This window comes from Pezoporus occidentalis, unplaced genomic scaffold (genome assembly GCF_034315485.1).
Source record: "Pezoporus occidentalis ecotype Australia unplaced genomic scaffold, CSIRO_AGI_Poc_V1 ctg74, whole genome shotgun sequence".
Classification (NCBI taxonomy): domain Eukaryota; kingdom Metazoa; phylum Chordata; class Aves; order Psittaciformes; family Psittacidae; genus Pezoporus; species Pezoporus occidentalis.
In genome coordinates, this window is record NW_026916093.1 from 355,269 (window position 1) to 375,245 (window position 19,977).

At 40.1% G+C, this 19,977-nt stretch overlaps 1 protein-coding gene across 14 annotated transcripts in view; it reads left to right on the top strand.

Moving 5' to 3' along the window:
• The window catches only part of ZBTB20 (zinc finger and BTB domain containing 20), a 481,207-nt gene that overhangs the window by 327,026 nt on the left and 134,204 nt on the right, over window positions 1-19,977 (top strand). For all 14 annotated transcript variants that reach the window (XR_009961441.1, XM_062602027.1, XM_062602023.1 and 11 more), the window contains one exon: window positions 10,939-10,993. The gene's annotated coding sequence lies outside the window, so the exon portion shown is untranslated. The remainder of the gene's footprint in view (window positions 1-10,938; window positions 10,994-19,977) is intronic.

A 19,977-nucleotide genomic window follows, 5' to 3' on the forward strand; every position in this document is an offset into this window, starting at 1 on the left:
CTACCTCTCTGATTCATTCCTAATGAAGCCAGTAGAGTTTTTCATGCCAATCTTAGTGATGGGCACAGCCACTGGTCTTTTGGGGGGTTACTGTCAAAGCAGAATAACATTGCATACAGCCAGCTTTTGTCTGGAAGAAAAAAACCCAAATCTATCTCAGTAGGCTACCAAGGGTGCCAAAGCATCTCAGTTTCCTTAACTTATTTATCTGTGCCACAAACCAAAAGCAAATTTTAAAGCTCTATTTTTTATTTTTTTTTCTTGCCACCTGCTAGTAACTTCACCATCCTTCCTTTTCCAGAGCATTTCCACAGATACTCATGTTTCTCAAGCTGACAGCTTTCTGATCCCCAAGACTGAATAGCTGGTTATCTCAGCTTCCCATCTTATCGCAGCTTCACATCTTATGTGGAGTTTATCTCCCTCATTTAAAATAGCAGTAGCACTGCCTGCATGCACAGACCATTATCCTGGTTGGGTTGTTAAAGTTACTGTAATGCTGACTTTATTTTCTTTAACAGTTCTGAACAAAATGTTTCCTTTGGAAGGTCTCAGACCTCCATCCTCCCAACTCCTAATCACACTAATAACCAACCTCATGGATTCATTAGTGAGGACTCAAACAATATCCTGTAACAAGTCAGCTACGAAGAAATTGGCATAGTTTATCTCTTTGATTTGTGTTCTCATGTCTTACCATGTTCAAATAAGGGGTTGCAAAATAAAGCTAGCATTGCTCTTATGCTCTACAGTATTCCTTGGATCTGAGTCTTTCTTTCCCCACCCACTTGTCTCCCAAACTAGCATTGAATATAACTCTGCAATAGCTTATAAGACGGAGTCCATCTATAGAAGTGACATGTTCTTAGAGTACAATGCCAGATAATTGTGTGGCTTCTTAAATTGACTCACCTATAAATGTCTTTTTGATTGCTGTAACTTGTTGCATTTTTAGATGAGCTGGGAAAATGGTATAATGATTGTATTCGAATCCAACCCATAAAGAAGGGTTTACTTTTCTACAGCGAATGGGTGCAGTGAACTGTGTAAACTGGGTTTGGATAAGTTTTTGGGATTGTTTGCTTTTGGTTTTGTCTTTGTGAAATGGACACTTACACTTCGCAGGAAAGCTGACAAATAGCGTAAACTATGGCTCACCACTAAGAGACTTTGTAAAATCTCTGTGTCTGCCATTTGGTTTGGCTGCAGCTATCAAAGGGATCAGCTTTTCTTCACTGAAAGGAGTATGCAGGTGGCTTTTCAGGTTTCTGTAAGGATTTTTCTTCTCATTTAGAACCTTATGTGGCTCAGGCTCTAAACTGAGCATCAAAAGATGTGAGTTCGTTTTGCAGTTCTGCTTTAGTATTGATCAGCTTCAAGATCAGTTCAGCTTTCTCTTCTTTCCTTTATTCATTCCGTAAAATGAGAATAAGGGCAATTTTCCCTATAAAGTAAAAGGTAATGTTCAGCTCATTGGTGGCTTGTTTCATTTTTCTTTTGTGGATAAACCTCTTGAGACTATGTGTATTGAACTCCACAGATTCAAGGCATGATAGTTTCTCTCCGGATGAGCTGTGTGAATATGGATAAACTATAGTGTTTTGGGGAAAAACTGGAACTTTGGAAAATACAAGAAATAATTCAGACAGCCATGAAGCCCGTCCCATGATCTCTACTTGTTGACTGGGTCAGGAAATGAAATTACCAGGCTGAGATAGCCCAAGATGGTTTGGTTATTATTCAGGAGAGAAAGATCAGTACTGGAACAGAGTGTGGGCTTCAGAGGGTGAGTCCTACTAGAAAAGGTGCTAGGGACTTAGTGTGGTTTCTTTTCTATTCTGTCTCTATGACTGGGGCATATACCTTTTCCATTACATTTTGCAGTAATTTGATTTTGTCAACTACCCTGTGTTGTCCTTTATCTATATTATCACATGAATACTCCAGTTAAGATTGAAGAGTTGATGAAAAATAGCCACCTAAGGTACCCTTCTGCTGCATGACTTAAACTCCCTTCCTGCAGCATCACATTGGTGGTGAGGGTCATAGTGGGTGGCGTGTCAAAGTTAAGCTGATAAAACAAGAATAAAGGTGGGGAGGTGGTTTAGCTATATTAGCAGTAAAACTTTGAATTAGAGATAGGATCCTATAAAACAGCATCAGATTTGGTGGTAAGAGGGATCAGGTTCAGTGGTAAGAGACTGCATTCTTGACTCTTCTGTCACCTACCCCAATCTACAAAAACAATGAAAACTAGTTTGCCTAAAACTCAGTTTTCAGAGCATGTGTCACAAGTCTAAGAACATGCTATAGAGTACACTGATGTCATACAGAACATAAAATGGAGAGTTCCCATTGTGCCCAGAAGCTTAGTGAATCTCTATAAGGTAGTTTAGATTTATTTTAATAGGCATAGAGTGAAAAGAAGCCAGTGAAAAATAAATTCCAAAGTATTAATTATGGCCTTATAGGAAAGAAAATGGGAGGGGAAGGAGAGAAAGAAAGTTGAGTTTCCTTCCTGAAAACTCAGAAAAAGCACATATTTAACCTGTCTTTCTGGATGCTGAGGGCTTAACACTGCATACAGTGGTGCAGCTGCATAACCCTTTTGACTTCAGTGGGTCTGCAGGGGTTCAAAGGCAAATGAAATACTTCTGTAATGCTTTTAGTCTCGTTCCAAGTGTTGAACACCATCACAAGAACACAGTTCATGTTTGAAGCAGTGCATACTGTAAAAATGGAGCACAACCCACATGGTGCCTTCTCTTTCAAGGATTTGCTGCTCTTGTGTACCGTATCCGTTGAGTTAGCATTTTCCTATAGGTCTTCACATTTATGATTTCTTTACTGGAGGGGGAGTCAGGAAAACATTCTGACATTTTCTTCAAATGGTTGTGACTATGGGTTTGACATACTTACACTTTTCCAAAATGACCTTGTTGCCACTTTGCTCCTGATGTAACAGACACTGTCATCATCAAGTCCTCAACCTTGCAGCTCTGACCAAAGAGAGCAAGCTGGATTTTTAAAGTCCAGTGTAATCCCAGCCTGGGGCTTGCCAGAGCTCTGCTCATACCCTTTGCCCCCCAACACCCATGGATGGTACAGACCCCCACATCTATGCACAGCCCTCCAGTGCCTTTGCAGCTCAGGCTCACCAGTGCCCCCCACTCCAGCCCACCCTGTTCTCTGAGCCTCATGGTACTCTCAAACTCAGCCAGTGCCCTTTGGTTCTGATCTGCAGTGTCTTCAGGGAAAAATGATATATCAGAGTACTTATGTCCCAAATTGAATGTTAGATGTTAAAATGAAAGAAATATTATGGAGAGTCAGCACGTCTCACTTTGGAAATAAATTACGTAAAGTACACTGGAGTGCCGTGGCTCTTGGGACCACATATGATCCAAAGATACCATTTAGAGAAGTGATCACAGCACCACTAGATTTATCAGATCATCCTGGAGGAACATTAATACCCAGAAAGAAAATAACAATTAGCAATAGAAAGCTCCCAAGCAATAACTTAAACTAATGTTCCAGGGTTACTTCCTCACATCAGTAACCTATTTGTATGTATCACTAGATTTTATAGCAATTACCTTCTTATTAATAGTAGACAAACTTCACTAATTGCTATTATTAATACAAATGCATTTAATTCCTAGTACCATACTTTCTTTGCTTGAAATTTTGGTTACTCAAGTTTAGTCTGCTAAAATAGTTCAGTATTATTTGATTATATTTTGTCATGCTGTGTAGTCCAGTTTTGGCACTGCTGAATTCAGGAGAGGTACTTGAGAGGGTGCAGAGAACATGGACCATGTGCTGGAGTTGCACACCTCCAATCAGGGAAGCAGAAGATACACTTCTGTGCTTATCCAGCATGCAGTAACGAGAGGATAACGTAGTGCAGCTGTGGTATAAGTCAGCAGATCTGGCTTGTGAGCTGCCAGTTCAACTACACTGCCTCAGAAAAGAAAATTCACCTACAGGCATGAGCAGAGCTAAAACCTAGTTTCTAGGGTATGATCCTGAAAGACAGCCAGAACTTTCAGGTATATATATATGTTTGTATATTTAGGTAGATATGTTTTCTGTTTTCTTTCATTCAAGGATTCAAAGCTGAGTTCCAAGTGACAAAAGTAGCCAACACAAAAGATTTTCTAAAATTTAAATTCCCAAACTATTTATGGACCACGAAGACAACTCATCTGGTCAACAGTTGACTTCTTTTTTTCCTCCTCTTTTCCAGGAGAGAACAGGGAACAGGCTGTTATCTGGATGGGAACAGCCCAGTCACATCCAAACCACCATCTTTGCCATCTTTGGGCAAAGGGCTGTCTTTGTTCCTTCACTGCCTGTTGATGGGAGTATGCAAGGTCACATGGTGAAGAAAGGGTATCAAGGATGTTGGAAGGATGATAGGCAGGAACCATCAGCTCCTTGTCCATGTACCCCTCTGGGGTGGTGAAGGAAGGCAGGAAAGGGGTAGTCCTGTGCCACTGGAAGGGTGGTGGTGTACAGCTTCCTTATGCCAGTAGGCTGAGCTGCATGAGGCTGCAGTGGCCAAGTGCCTTCCAACCAAACATCCAGGTTAGAGTTTACGGGAAGTTGAGAGTAATATCATTCCAGGCCATCTTTAGTTCAAGATACATGCTCAGAATGCCACATTTCGATTCCAAAAAAGAATATATTTAAACATTTCTCCTACCACCACTTCTTACTGGTTTTGCTGTCAACCAGAGCCCTTTAAAGCAACATCTACAGAAGCTGTAATGTGGTGTTGCTTCCAGAGACTTCTCCTGCTCTTCTTTTAAAGATGTTTTCCTCAGAGGTGCTTTGTGTAGAGACTTTTCTTGACTGAAGTTCTTCTTAGGGAGCTGGAGACCTCTGATGGATATTAATTAGAGTTCAGTTTGCAGATGTGAGAGATTCCTTTTCTTATTTTATCCTTCTCATTGTTTTCATTGAGAACAGCTGGTAAGACTTATTTTGGGCTGCTTTACCTGTGGAATGAATCAGCTCCTTGACTTGAAGTCTTTTTGAATTGACTCACACATGAAAGTCCAAATTCTGATTGGATTAGCTTCTTCTGTTTTATCAAAATATAATATCATCCAGCCTTCCTGGCAAGCAGAGTGTGCTGAAAAATCTATTCCATCAGACTTTTCTGTTGTATTTTCTAGTTAAGGGTCCGTGAAGTTTCTCATTTATAAGATCATTTGCATATGTGCACACATATAACACACAGTTAAAGTCACACACATTTAAAGCCTCCTTTTCCCAGTACATGTTTCTTAATTTGAAAAAGACATGGCAAACAATTCTTAATTACAAAAAATAAAGTCTGCTTTTACTATTCTTTATGGTCCAAATTTAAAAATGTTACTAACTAATGTACTAATTAAACAAAATATAAGCTATAGATGTATCATAAATCTGTTAGAATATGTGATAATGTAAACTGCAAGGTTTTCTGTCTTCAGGTTTGAGGGAAGAAAAAGTCAGTTACTTTTTCTGTTATGTTCTGTGGACTCTGGCTTCCAAACAGACTTTGTCTTTGGAAAATGAGTGATGGAAATATCAATGAATTTTGATAGAAAAGTGTTCTCAAGTCATTGTTGCATTCTCTGCAGAACCACAGTTGGGCTGTTTATTTCACTAAGAAGAGCGTGCACACCTGTGGTTGATGTTTTCAGATTATTTAATGATACATAACCACAGTACATGTGTGAGTGTGTTCCAGTGTATACAGATACACCTTAATTCTAACATATGTACAAAACTCCTTGTCGTTTTTCAAAGATCATTTTAGTTTGATTCTCCAGTATCATAGACTAAGATGTGATACATGGCCGTATAACTGACTGTCAAGCTGAATTTGTAGTACCCTCTCCCATTTTTCCTTCCTCCCTCACTGCAACATGGTGTCGGTTCTGAAACCATCTCCTCAGTTGATCAGTTTCCTACCACTTAACTGAGTGATGTTCCACACTGAGTGGAGCATCCAGTCCTTCTCTTCAGTCTTTTTTTGAATGAAGGAATCCACAAGGACAAGGACCAGGGTGTGGAACTTTTCTCCTAAGCACGTAGAGGTAAAGCTGCAGAGAAAGAAAAGGAACCTGCCCCATTAACCCTTTGAGAAAACTCGGTTGATTTCAAAGGGAGCGGGATTAGGCTTCTGCAGAGGTCAGGATGTGCAGAAATGCAATTGTCTGATCGGCTTTTTGGACTGATCCCATGTTGCCCACACACTGAGTAGGTGTCATTATCAGTCCCCAAGCAGACAGCATTGTGCAAAGAAGCCTGTTAATACAGGTGGCAGTGAAATTCTAGATATTTTGGCTGCTAAAGGAGGTGATCACCTCAAGTAGCCTGAGCACAGTAGGAAAAAAGAAAAGGAAAAGGAGAACTTGAAGATCATTTTCCTCTTTACGTTGCCATGTCATTTTTCCTGATATGACTCTACCTTGCATGTGACATCTGTGGTTAAGGCGTTGTCACATTTCTGGTATGCTAACATAACATTTGACTGCCTTCCTCTGCATTCTTGTAATTAACTCCTAATATTAAAGCAGTTTCCATCTCTGGATTCCTCAGCAAGCTTGATTGAAAGGTGGTTTAATTGCACAGCATTGCCAAGGAGCATGTTAGGTGATTGCTGGCTGTAGTAGGAGTTCATGCGAAGGTAATAGGAGATATCACAGGGACTAAGATTTTGGTGGCCATTAGCAGAGGTGACTTCAAAAAGCATATGATAATTAGTATAGGTTTCACTGAACCAAGTTTCCATCTGCTGCTAGTCACTGGATTCTGAGCTGCTCTCCTAATAATGATTTGCATGTATTTTCCTGGATTCTCGATGGAAAGGACACTTAGGGGAAAAGGGTATAAATCAACAAATAACAATGTAACCTGCAGAAATATAAAACTATGTAGATTAATCCGTGCTTCCTAAATTGCATACTAGATTGTAATTCAATCAGAGGGTAGGGGTCTTGTGACGTTTATGAACATTTATGGATAGTGTGAGCACTCAGATTAAATGTCAAACCTGGTATTCAGTTTAGAATCACGTATTATTGTTGTTCATTAATATATAAAAACAACAATTATATCCACTAAAAGCCTCAATTTAATTTTGCTGTAATCTGTCTCTGCTGTGTCAGAGATGTAGTGCAGCCTTTCTGCCTCCTCATGTCATTTACAGGGCTTCACTGAATTTCAGCTGAGTCTCCTTTTTCACTCCTCTTTTCCCCAGCATGGCACTGGCTCTGTTTGGCCCCCTTTGAACTGGGGGATTCTCTAGTAAATGATTTTCTTTATCTTCACTGGGTTTAGATTCTAGTTTAGATACTGAGCAGGTGTAGTGCATCCAGGAGGAGAAGGGTGAAAAGGTTCTGCATCTTGGATCCAGCTCACTGAGTTGATTATATAGGATAAAGCTGTTCCCTTCACTTGTTCTGTATCGGTAAAGGGTGGAGATGTTTTGAGGCAAGAGCAGTCGGTATTGGATTATCTGAATCCATTGCTAGTCTTCCATGTTCAGTTCATAATTTGCCTGCTTCTTGCCAGTCTAGGGGCTGAAGGAATAAAATTTCTCACCTTGCTAGTGCATTACGTCAGAGAGATGCTAAATCACTTTGCAAAAATAGAGCAGAATCGCTGTCCTAATTTACTGCTAAAAGACACTTGAAACAGATGAACTCAAGCCATTTAGCAAATAAATCGTAAGAAGCAACTGAATGCCAACTGCAAAAATGACTTTGGCACCTAAGATGTTAATTTTGTTGAAAGTAAGCAGTGCTGAAGTTAAAATATTTTCAAGTCCCAGGGGTTTATAGCCAAAATTTCACAGGCTTCCAATGGACTTTGGCATGAATGCTTAAGTCACTTCTGAAAATTGTAGTTAGCCTCATAAAGTGATTACCTGTGTATATAATGTAATTCATATGATTGGATTTCACCATCTTAATTCTCCATAAATAGAAATTCTTCAGTGTTTACGAACCTTATTCTCATTAAACTCAAGGGGGGATAGATTCCTAAATATCCTTGATGTTTAGGACTTTATTGTCTCTTGATCTTTGTGATCTAAGTGGAATTTATTCACATAGCAAAGAGAAAGTGGGCAGAATCTAGCCACAGTGAAGTAAGGGCAGGTTTAAGATTAGCCCCTGGCTGTTCTGTCCAATGGCCAAAACAGCGTCCAAGTAATAATGATTAATTAACGCTAGGAATTCAATATGAAAAAGATCAGTGGATTCCTTTTGTCCACCCCACCGAATAGAGCCGTAGTGGGTTGAAAACGGCATAAAGATGGGAAATTATTCTGCTTATAACACAGAGACCTGGAGAAATCAGTCAGCTTTATCAGACTTTGGGTTTTAATGTTATTATATATTATATAATAATTATATCTTGAAGAAATCTACTGTGCTAATTAGGTTAAGTATGTCTCTAGTGACAAACAGCGCCATAAGATAAGAAGTTTCACCCCAGCATTTTAATGGTTCAGGTTCTGCTCATGGTTTCAATTAAGTCAGCATGATTGCACAGAGCAGTGAGAACAGGATTTGGCCCACTTCTCTCCCTCATACGTATTTTGCAGTTATCTAACCTGGAATAAATCAGAGTTTCCTCAGACACATCTTGCTTTTCCAGTGCTTTACGTGGCAAGTTTTGTTTTCATGTGCTTTCCTTTGAACACAACTGGTAATCAAGTGTCCAGAGCAGTTGTGATCATTTAAAAAATGATGGTGTTTAAGTTCTGGTGATTTGCCAGGTTCTGGTTTGCAGCTTCCAGTATATTGTGCCTGTCTGAAATTACCGTACAGTTTTAATTAGGTACGACAATCTCATTCACTTCTTACAGCAAATTTGATGGTAATGTTGGTGTAAGTCATTACTCAGCACCTCCAGAGTCTCAGGCCATAATTTGTGCAGTTCTTTGGTGTCCGTGTCATCAAAGTTGCTTGACACTTTCCCTTAAGAGAACTTGGTTTATGTTGCTTATAATAGAGCCAAATTTTAACCACTCGGCCTAGAATTTTCCGTTCTTTGGGGGTTTTTCCCATGCTGGATGCCTCCCCTTTTTTTTTCCTTTACTTTTTTTCTTTTTTCTCCTTTTTTTTTTTTTTTAATTCCAGGTCTTTCAGATACTTTCTTTGACTCAGACTTCTTGTCTCAGGGTCTGTGGTGTGCAGCTCGTTGTCCCATCTGCCCAAAACCCTGAAAGAAATGCTTCCCACCTACCAGCCAGTGACAGCCCTTCACCTATAGCCTATTGCATGTGAATCCATGGGCTTTCAAGGTTAAATCTTCAGGAGCAATGTACAAGGAAAATAAAGGATGCATGCCTACCAAGCAAGGTTTTTTTCCACCAGGAGAACTTGTTAAAGTTTATCAGGGTAATGGTTTCTTGAAAGTAAGATAGTGATCTGCTCTCCATGAGCCTGATCATGCCCTTCTTTTCACCTTACGGCACTTCAGCTTTTCAGTCTGTCTTCTGTCCCATGCAAATCTTCCTTACATGTGGGAGATGTTACCTTCTTTAAAGAGAAATTTGCTGTTAAATAGAGCCTGTCTGGGTGGCCTATCCGAAGCATGCTATAAGCATTTTGTTTGCTGCCCTGAAGTTTTTATGATTCTCTCTGCTCTTTGCTCCATTTCTTCCACCTCCCTTGTGGATGACCAGCCACTAGATACGCACACATGCTTTCTTTCACACTCTCCTCTACCAGGGCCATAATCCCCACAGATAATAGCTACATCTCTTAACAATTTTTCTGGCTGCCTTCCCTCTTCCTCTCCTGTGTCTGCTCCTCACTTTTCCTTTTTCCACTATCTCAACTTAGGGTCATATTTCTCTGAATATTTTTAATTGCTTTGAGGAAAGATAGACCCAATCTCTCCCTGTAACTGAACAGAAAACAGTAGGTGAGGGCCATGTCTTGACTTAAGTACTGGAGTACACCACATGGATCCCATGGTCTTTCTCCCCATACTCCTGGTCCCCTGATATTGATCTTTCAGCAAGCACTGTCTGGTCTGACTACCTGAATTTCTTTCAGCTTGGTTGAAGGGAAGGGTGAACAGGACTGGTTTGTGGCTTTGAACATTTTGGGGCACCTGCTTTTGTTTTCTGTGTCCAACAGGAGTATATCATATTTTTACAATTCAGAGCATCAGGCTTTGATTTATTTTGCCTATTACTTCATCCCAGGCTTATATGTTATGGAAAATGTGTTGGCGCTAAAGTTTAGCTACTCCATAGTAGGTTTTGGTAGCTAGATCCATAGTCTACCAAGAATTTGAAATCCTTTAGCCATTCCACTTTCATGCAGCCATTTTTTTCCTTAGAGGTCTCAGGGTAGCAAATCCATCAGGTCCAAAAGATACTGTGTTGACAGAGCTAAGACAACACAATCTTTCTGTGAGTTATCAGCCATAATGTAAGCATCCTCAGCCCTAATAATATGCCTGACCTCTCTTCTGTGAAAGTCAGGATCAAGAAGGAGAGTTCTGTTTCAGAGGCCTGTATCATTTGGCATGACTGCTAAGAAGGATGCCATTCAAATCTGGCAGTGTTTTATGATAAGAGCATTGGTCCATAGGAGCCACAAGCCTATTTCATGGAGGCTGTTGAACAGCCACCAGAGGATATTTAGTCTCTGCTGGTTTGGAATTATCCCAGGGCTGAAAGGCTTCTGAGCCATTACCAGTTTTCTCAGCTACATAGTTTTGGGGTCAAGTAATTTCAAAACTTAGAAGATTTATGCAGTTCGTGAATTTTGAACACGGAGGGGAAGCGGGGTTCCCTTTCTGTGCTGTGGGAACTGCTACCATCTGTGAGTCTCCTTGATCCCTGTTTTATATTGGTATCACTTAGTGTGTTTATTGTCACTTAATTTCCTTTGTTTCTTTCTCCCTTTTCAGATCACTCACTATCAGTTTGTGGCCTTCCTCTGAAGGAACCTTTCCTGTCTCTTGTGTAAGTATATGTACAAAGCATTTTATAATTTTCATTAGTATGAGTTGTGCATCTTGTTCAAGTTCTATGCAAGTCATCCTGGAGCCCTTGTGAACTTCTCTGTTGCTCCCCATGTCTATGGGACTCAGTACTGAGTTTTTATCCTAATGCAACTGTCCTGGATTTTAATGCAGTGTCAGTATGGGACTTGGACTTAGTTCAGTGACATTGTGTGATGGATCTGGAATTTATACATGCATTTCTGGATCACAGTATGAAAGTTTTCAGTTATACTTGGAGATATACATGTTGTGATGGTCATTATAATGTTGTGCTCTGATTCAGAATAAAATGTGGTGTCCTGTGCTGTGCAACCGTGAAGTATAGGAAACAGTCAACTAGCATTTCAACTTGTCCTTACTGAAATCTGACCTTGTGGCATGGACCTCTTCCTTACTCAGACCCATGTGGTCTCCTGCCTAATACTGACTTTATTATCTTCTTATCTGGGTAGATGAAATATGCTCTATTTTCTTTGACATCTGACAGTATCAGGATTAAAAATGTTAGTGGTTTCTTTGGATGATGTTATGTAGCATTCTGTTCTCACCTGCTCTCATTCACTTGAGTTTGGTTGCTGCTAGGTTGTCAGTTTGTTGAGATTTTTAATTGAGGAAAAGACTATATTAATCCAGATAATTGTGGTTTTAAGGTCTAGAACAGGAAGAATATAAATTTTCATGGTTTCGGTTCTGCTTTTTCATTTTATTTGGGTAAGAGCGGATCGAATCCTTGGGAGAGTTTGTTATCACCTGGGTTTTAATTTTGCGAGGTACTGACACATGATGGTTTTGTGCATTTGGAACAAAAGTGTGTGTTTCGTTGGGATTCCTTCGTGCATATTGGCAGTGAAATCTAGTGTTCCTAAAACAATGATGCTTCTTGTTGCAATGTACAGGGAAATAGAGCACTACCACTTCATAATATTTACTATAGTTAAGTAAAGACCAAAGTTTTCCAAACATCCACCAGCATTTTAAGCCACGTTTTGGGGGTGTCCCGGCTGGAGGTATTTAGTGAATGCCAAAACTAGTGAGGGCTTTTAAATTTAGGTTTCAAACTCGGTGTCCAAATATGCTTAGACTTTGTGTTACTTCAGATCTCCATTTTGCAATTTAAATTCATGTCTCCTTCCCGTTCAGAGAGGAAAGTAGATGGCTGTTAAAGTGCTGCCTGGAATTTAAAATAATAATAATAATAATTAAAAAAAAAAGCATAGCAGAATAAGAAAAACAGCTCTTTCATATTTGGAAGAGGAATTAAACCTTCAAATTTATGTTCAGTTTTTTATTTATTTGTGGTTTGATTTATTTGATTTATTTGTGTTCTGATTGTTGGAATTTCTTCAAAGGCATGCTGAAGTGCAAGTGGACATTCATACTTTTTTCAGGTCCATGCTGAAACAATCAAAGAGCTTTATTTTCCTGGTACTAGACCCAAAATACGTGACTTTAACATTTAAAGTCGGCTTGCTACTTTTGTGGTGCAGAAAGAAACGGCACACCTCCTTCTCCCCTGCCCTGTGGGCAGAAGCATGAGATATGCTGCAATGACTGCGAAAGGTGGTGTGACAATGCCAGCTACCAAGGAAATGGATTCAAGCTGACCTATCATGCCTGTGGTGTCCCCATATTTCTTTCCTTTCCCCTTTGCCTTTCATTATAAGGTGTCCCAAATCTGTAATTTACAACATGCTGTTCCAGTTTTGCTCTGATATATTTGCCACAAATAAGTAGGAGTCTATGCGCGTGCATAGCTCCCTGTGGCGGTGTCAGGCCCGTGAGACAAAGGGAGCAGAGGCCCCCACAGAATGCAACATGGCTTACGTCTAATGTGACATTTATTTGACTCGGAAAGGCAATTGATTAAAGTCCCATCAGACCTTTGCCATCATGTATTATGTATTTATCCAGTAGGGGTGGTTCATAACAGCCCCTGACAAATCCTATTATTTTTGTTGCAGAACTTCATAATATTGATAAAAAGTGTTAATGATACCCAGGGATGTGAAGCACACACTGCGTGTGTTAATGCTTCCTGCACCAGCAGCAAAATCATTTATGTCTGTGGCAGGGACCTTGTGCCTTCAACATTTGCACGGAGGTACTGGTTTATCATTGTTCTACCTCTGCAGCACAAGGCAGTTTGAGTGGAAGCAGCAAGCTGGCTTCATGGTAGGTAGGCATGTGGAAATCCAGGGCTGAAATCCCTTTCCAACAGCGCTTTGCTGTGTGACCATCATATGTCATTTCCTATCTGTCTGCTTTGGTTTCTTGACCTGTAAAACTAGAGTCACACGCTGTCTTGCTTCTTTTAAGTCAAACTTACTCCACAGCCAAGGGCTTCTTTGTGCTCCTCCATTCCCAACTTAGCAAGCTCAGTAGGAGCCTCACTTTATTTCAGGCATGTACATAAAGTATGTATTGTTTTTACTGGGTCTCTCTTTTCCCTTTGGATGATATGGCCTTCAGGCCACTGATACCCTGAATTCTTTTGGTTGACAGAAGTAGAACTGGGACATTTTTACAGTAGAAGCTGTTAATGGTACCTCTCAGGTGTGTTTCTGATCTAGAGAGACTTGTTCTGCCCCCTGCCTCAGTGACCAGCACTGCGCTCGCTTCTCATATCCCTACCCACAACTTGCCGATGATTCAGAGTCTTCTTCCTCCTCCTCCTCCTCCCTGAGGTTACACGCGTGTCTGTCTGATTATATGGCATCAAGGTTTTGGAGGTGGAAGGATTTCATGGATCTCTCCCCCAAATGACATTCCCACTTAAAAGGAATACAGTTAATCTCTGTTCCACTTGAATGTTCTCAGGAGTCTGAGAGAAGCAGATGGATTCTTCCTCAAAAATCAACCTTTTCATAGAAGAGGAGTCTTACAACCATTCTTGAGACTTTCTATCATGTTGTCAAGAGTGTGTAAGAGTATCAGCAATACTAAGGGGCTTTACGGTAAGATAGGTAGCCACAGTAGGAGAAGTAGTCACAGGAGGGCACTTCTTTAATTTCCAGAGCGCTGCCTGTTCAGATGGAACCCATACAATATTGAAGAGTTATCTGCTGTTAGCTTTGGTAAGGGCAAATCAGAAATGTACCGAAGTGTTCTAGATACAAAGAAGTTGCAGGAAATGTTAACCTAATTTCACAAACATCTGTCCATTTCCTTGAAACAGGTTTTTGACGTAACCAAGTTGTTCTGAACTCCAGCATCATTCCTATTCCTATTCAGCACTGATTCTAGGCCTTGTTATTTGACATCCTGTTTTAAAGAAAAAAGAAATTTAAAATGTGCCATTTATTCCTCAGCTTCATGAAGACATATTCGGTCAAGTAATGATGACCTAAGGGAAGCTGTGCAGCATCTTACTGATCTCATCATAGTTATGAGAACCATCCATCATATGGTCAGTGATTTGTATGTCGAAAGACACCCAGCAGTATTCCAGCCTGCCAGTTTCTGAGAATACGTGTTCACTTTATCAGACACAATGATGCTCAAATAGTCTTTGATATCTCTGTATGCGTCCCTGCTGTTGGTACTTGTTCACCACCAGGCTGTCATCTGTTAGCGCTCTGAACAATCATTGTGAAATAGCGACTAACTAGCACTGTCTGAATCCCTTTTATTTGGTTAGTGTGTTTAGTATTGTTTTGCAGATGAGGATCAACAGCAGTGATTGTTGCATCAGGAACAGGGAGGAGGCGTCTTTTCCCAGGTTCCTTAAGAAGCATTCCATTACTTCACAGGAGGATAATAACCTCCAGGTCAAGCTTATTCATGAATCAAAAATGAATATTTGCAAAATGCCAAAAAAGCCTGGATCTAATAAGCCTTATGTTCTTAGGTTTCAGAAGTTAGCATTTTTTCAAGAATTATCATAAATAATGTAATAAATAGGCATGCAAATTATCCAGAAGAATCAGTTGATCTGCTTCTGAAAATAAGGAGCTGTTGGAAGGCAATGGTCACCTATACGGCAATCTGATACAGGAAAGGGATGTTGTTTCCCCAGCTTTTATGAGTGTCCTGAAGGAAGGGAATGTTCCATACAAGCAAACAACATGGGCATGCCTTTATTTGGCATTTGCAAATGAGAGAAATGGTGAAACAGGCTTGAAATAGCAGTGGAGCAGAAATTCTGCTCTCCTGTGTTTATAGAAATCAAACTGTATAACTGGGAGCGCACCTCGGGATGGATGTTCTTGAGCAGGTGCTACAGCTCTAAGCTTTATTCTTTATCTGGAGACATAACCATCAAATGGACTTAAACAGTAGATTTAGCTGGGGTGGGGGAGAAGCTTCTTTAAAAGAAATCTGACAAAGTTCATGGTTTTGTTCTAAAACATCTTTAATAAAAATGGACTCAATATCCAGAAAACCAGAGAAGTAGCCAGGTTAAAAAAAAAAAGGCAGAATTTTATAGCAGTTTTTCATTTAAGCATTAGTTTAAGTGTTAACATTCAAATTGTTTAACAAATAACAATGGCTGCCCATAACTGTGAAGTTGCTGTGTGGATTACACGAGAGGCATGTATGCAGCCTGCTTTTTAATTACAATACCTACAAGATGTCCCCTGAAGTTGGATGAGATTGAATTTAAGAATGGCCAGCATGACAGCTGAAAATGTCACAATTTCTGCCGTTGTGCTCACTGGAGGTGTTTTTGTTCTGGGTTATTTTTTCATCTAGTTAGCATAATATAATATATATTGAGTGTTAGCCTTTTTTGAAATATAACAGATTACAGTAGGAAAAATGTGGATTTCAAGCTAGACAGTTCTGGGAGCATAATATTTTAGATTTAGCTAGGAAAAAAAGGGACAAAAAGAAAATGCAGTTGGTCAGTTTGCCTTTACCCCACACTTGCATAATTTAATATATTTGGATGGAAAAGACCACCTTTCTGAATCAGTGGCTGCATTTCTTACAGTGGTTTGAACACCAACCATCAAAATATTAAGACAGTCCAGTTTGTTATGTCTGAAATCACAGCACAAAATGGCACAACTACAGAGTGTGGCAAGGATTTTCAGAATATTCCCTTTGCAGTTATGGTGAATTGTCTTCCAGCTTTGGCAAGCACATGATACTGTACAGTTATATCACCAAATGTCTCTCCCTCTTTTCTGATCTGTATTTTCAGTCTTTCTTCTTAAGCAGAAATCCTCTCTGATGCACCTTGCTTTAGCATTATGTTGTATACCTGTCTCCCTAAGATGTGCACACAATATATAAGGTCAGAATGGTACCACGAGCAAGTAGTAATGCAGAATTGGTTGCTATAAAACTGGATATCCAGAACTATCTCATTTCCCAAAAGTCACATCTTCATCAGAAGATCATGGATTTGACTACTGAAACTGGCACTGAAATACGAATACTCACGGAGGTCTGAATGACAGACCATATCTCCATATGCATGCTGAATGTCCTGTGTGTAGAACATTGTGGTTCAAAATGAGTTTATAGGAGTATCTCCTCTGTCTCCTTTTTCTCTCTGCTTCTCCCATTTAAAAACAAAAAGCAATGGAAGCCATTTGCTGTGTAGTTTAGCTGTGTACCATTACACGGGTGTATATGTCAGAATATATGTGATTAGTCTTCGGGCCATGCTTTGTGAAGGCTCTTTTGCCTCTTTGTGGGAATTCTTAGACATAAAAGGTTCACAGTGTATTAAGAACTCATGTTTTCCTCCTCTGAAGTTCTTGTTCACTGCTGCTTCTTTCCATCATTTTGGATAATATCATGCTGAAGATGGTGTGCCAATTCAGCCCCCCAGGTAATATTTTCATTGCATATGTTTGAATGACCAAAATAGTAGATTTTTGCCCACCACTAAAAACAAATGCTTTTTGGATTTGAACAGAACTTGCTCTCTGTCATTCCATCATACTGAGCATTTTTGAACTTCCCAAAGGGCAGACCATAGAAATAGCACTGAGCCATTACAGGTGAATGAGGCCTGAATATTGTTAATGAGCAATTTATTGAAGTTGATTGATCCTTTTATGGCTGTTCAGCATGCTCCCACCTTTTCCTGCTCTACACCCCCTCACTTTGAGGGGCCCCATGAGGAAATGTTATCCACTTCCCCCCAAATCTTCTTAGTTAGAAAATGTTATTTTGTTTAACTAAAAAATTGTGGAAATACAGCCTTCACCTTGCCCAACAATTCTTCTTCTACCACTGCCCCATCTCGCCTTCAGGTAAGCATTTGCTCACCTCACAGTCCTTTTGCAAATCTTCATTTCAACTCACAATTTCCCTTGTGATGCTTTAGCAAATGCTGTTCTGATAGATTAAATTTACTGCATTTCCTTTGTCTGGATAATCAGTTATCAAAGAAAGTTATCAGGTTAGTCTACTGCAAACTACCTTTGGCAAACTCATGTTGTGTTTTATCCCATTTTCCATTTACCTCCAAGCCTCTCTATTTTTTCCTTCAACACTTGCTGCACTCATACTAGTGAAGCTCCTGATGTTATGTCAACATCAAAGAGGTGTGAGATCAGAATCAGTTTCAATACGCTGTAGCACAGGCTTGCAAAAGCCCATTCATTCTCACGCCTGCAAAGTGCTAAGTTCTCATCCAGCAGGCAAATAAAGTACTGGGTTTTATTTTTCATTGTCATTATAGCAAAGGGCAGGTGAGCTGATTTTGAGCCTCGGCTGGTGAATGTTCATGATGATTTGCAAAACGGTTTCTAGAGATAGAATCACAGACATCTACCTGTACATGAGAGTGCTTGGGCACTTGCATTAGCAAAACCTTAATGTATGTATCAGTAATGAAAATCTTAATTAAGAACGCTGCATCATTGTCCATGAACACTCTTTCTTTCTCGGTGTGTGAAGTCCTTTGTGTGTTGCAGCATCTACCCGGTCCAGACAGACAGAGCCCTTGAAGAGTGTGTCTGGCAGATCTTCTCTTGATTATTAACAACTAGCAAATGGCAAACTCTTATTCATTTTTTGTCTTGAAACTGACTCTCAGAATTGCATACAGCATAACTTACAGCTTGTTTGCATTTTTTTCTATTGCCTTTTCCTCTTCATTATTATATTGGTAGGTTTCAAAATCTGGTAGCATTGATTAGAGCTGAATTATGTAGGTTAAGAGTTGCCAAAATGTGCCCAGACAGCTCTTTACCCAATTGTATACCTTTTTCTTTAGACCCAATACACTTGCATAAGCCATGTTCTGTATGGACAAAAAGTATGGTATTGTGCAGTGAAGATTGAGATTTTACTCTTTCTAAACTCAGGAAATTTAGAGTTAAGGCTCTTACAGCAGCCTTACATCTGTTCCTCGCTTGCAATAGCGTCTCCTGCTGTATGATCCCTAGCGGTGGGCTTACCAAGGCAGATAGTACAGAGAGAAGACAGTGTGATGGGTAGGAGCTACTGAATTTTACCCCTGTAATTGTATTCCAGTGATGTGTTGGTCATTGAGCGCTGCCTATATGTTTGATGTGGTTTGAAATGCATTTAGAAAGCCTCTCAAAGTAACGGACATACAACTGTGTTATAGGTGTACTGATAAAAGCATGGACAGTTTAAGGTAAGGAAGAGTGTATGCATGCACACAGACTTTTCTCTGCGTGAAAGCCCATCAGAATTGTATCCTTTCATTTCAGATGAGGCAGGCTGTCTTCTCAGATTCACTGTCAGGTTACTGACATTGATAGTTCCTGTGGACTCTGACCTGCACAGCTGGAGAATATGTCCCAGGAAAGGCAAGAGCAGGAACTACTGCTATTTACTTTTAAAGAGAAACAGCTGTGGAGTCTCATCTGTACAAATCAGCACAGTTGAGCCCCATATAAAAACCTACACATGCAGTGACTCCTTTTGCAGGATTGTTGCATCTTTAGAAAGAGTTCCTCCACCCTGATAGAAGAATGTCAGTGGCCTGTGGTTCATGCAAGGCATAAAAGCCACGTACACCTTTACATCACCATACAAAAACATAGTTCTAAGAAGGAAACCCATGCAATCCAGTAATCAGTCAGACTCCTGTTTCAGCCACCATTAATATTCTCAGAACAAACCCTTACTCCACTAAGACATCGGTACCTGAAATACTCCAGATTAAATGAAGTGTTTAAATTAAGTAAATGGCTGATTCTTATCTGCTTGATATGATGTCAGTGCATTTCTACCTAAGCAGAATGTGAGGAATCATCTCCAGTCTGATTTGATGCCATTCTGTACCAATATGCAATAATTAATTGTGGAAGTATGCAGTGCCAAATGGAATTCAGAATCTACAGAAAGCTACAGCCATCACAGTGAAGCACCATGTGTTGTGGCAAGGGGGAAGGACCCGGCTGTCATTGTCCCACCTTAAGTGCTAGTTCTGAGGTTTTTCTTGAGTACATAATCCTAGGCCTGTAGTTGAAACATAATCTTGAAAGCAGACCATGCCACCTACATGTTTTCTGACCTTATTGCCAAGTAGTAGCCCACTAGCTGTTAAAACTCAGGGTAGTTTGCATGGGCTTGGAAACAGCAGCCTTGAGCCGCCAGCCAGCAGACAGGGCTGAAGTGTGTGTGGGTCCAGTCTCTCCAGAGTGCATGAAGCTGATTTGGGTTTGATGAAGACACCAGGTAGTGCTTTAGCCATGATCCTCAGGAGTGCGTGTGCGTATGCAGAGTGCACGGGAGGCAGGTCTGATTCTGCTCCCAGTGTAAGCAGTGTCCGCCAGTCCACCCTGTCACAGGTCAGTCACAGATTGCAAGAATAGTGTCCTTTTCTCTATTTTTAATGGTTGTTTACACAGTTGAGTGTCTACAGTTAGAAAACTGTAGCTTAGTGTCTGGGAGAATCTTTAAGGAAGATATTTTAATGTGGTAATAACCCTGTTATTTCAAAACCAAATGGTTTCAAACATGGCAGTGCTGCTACTTCTCTTTCAGGACCATGTACGTGTCAAGTTT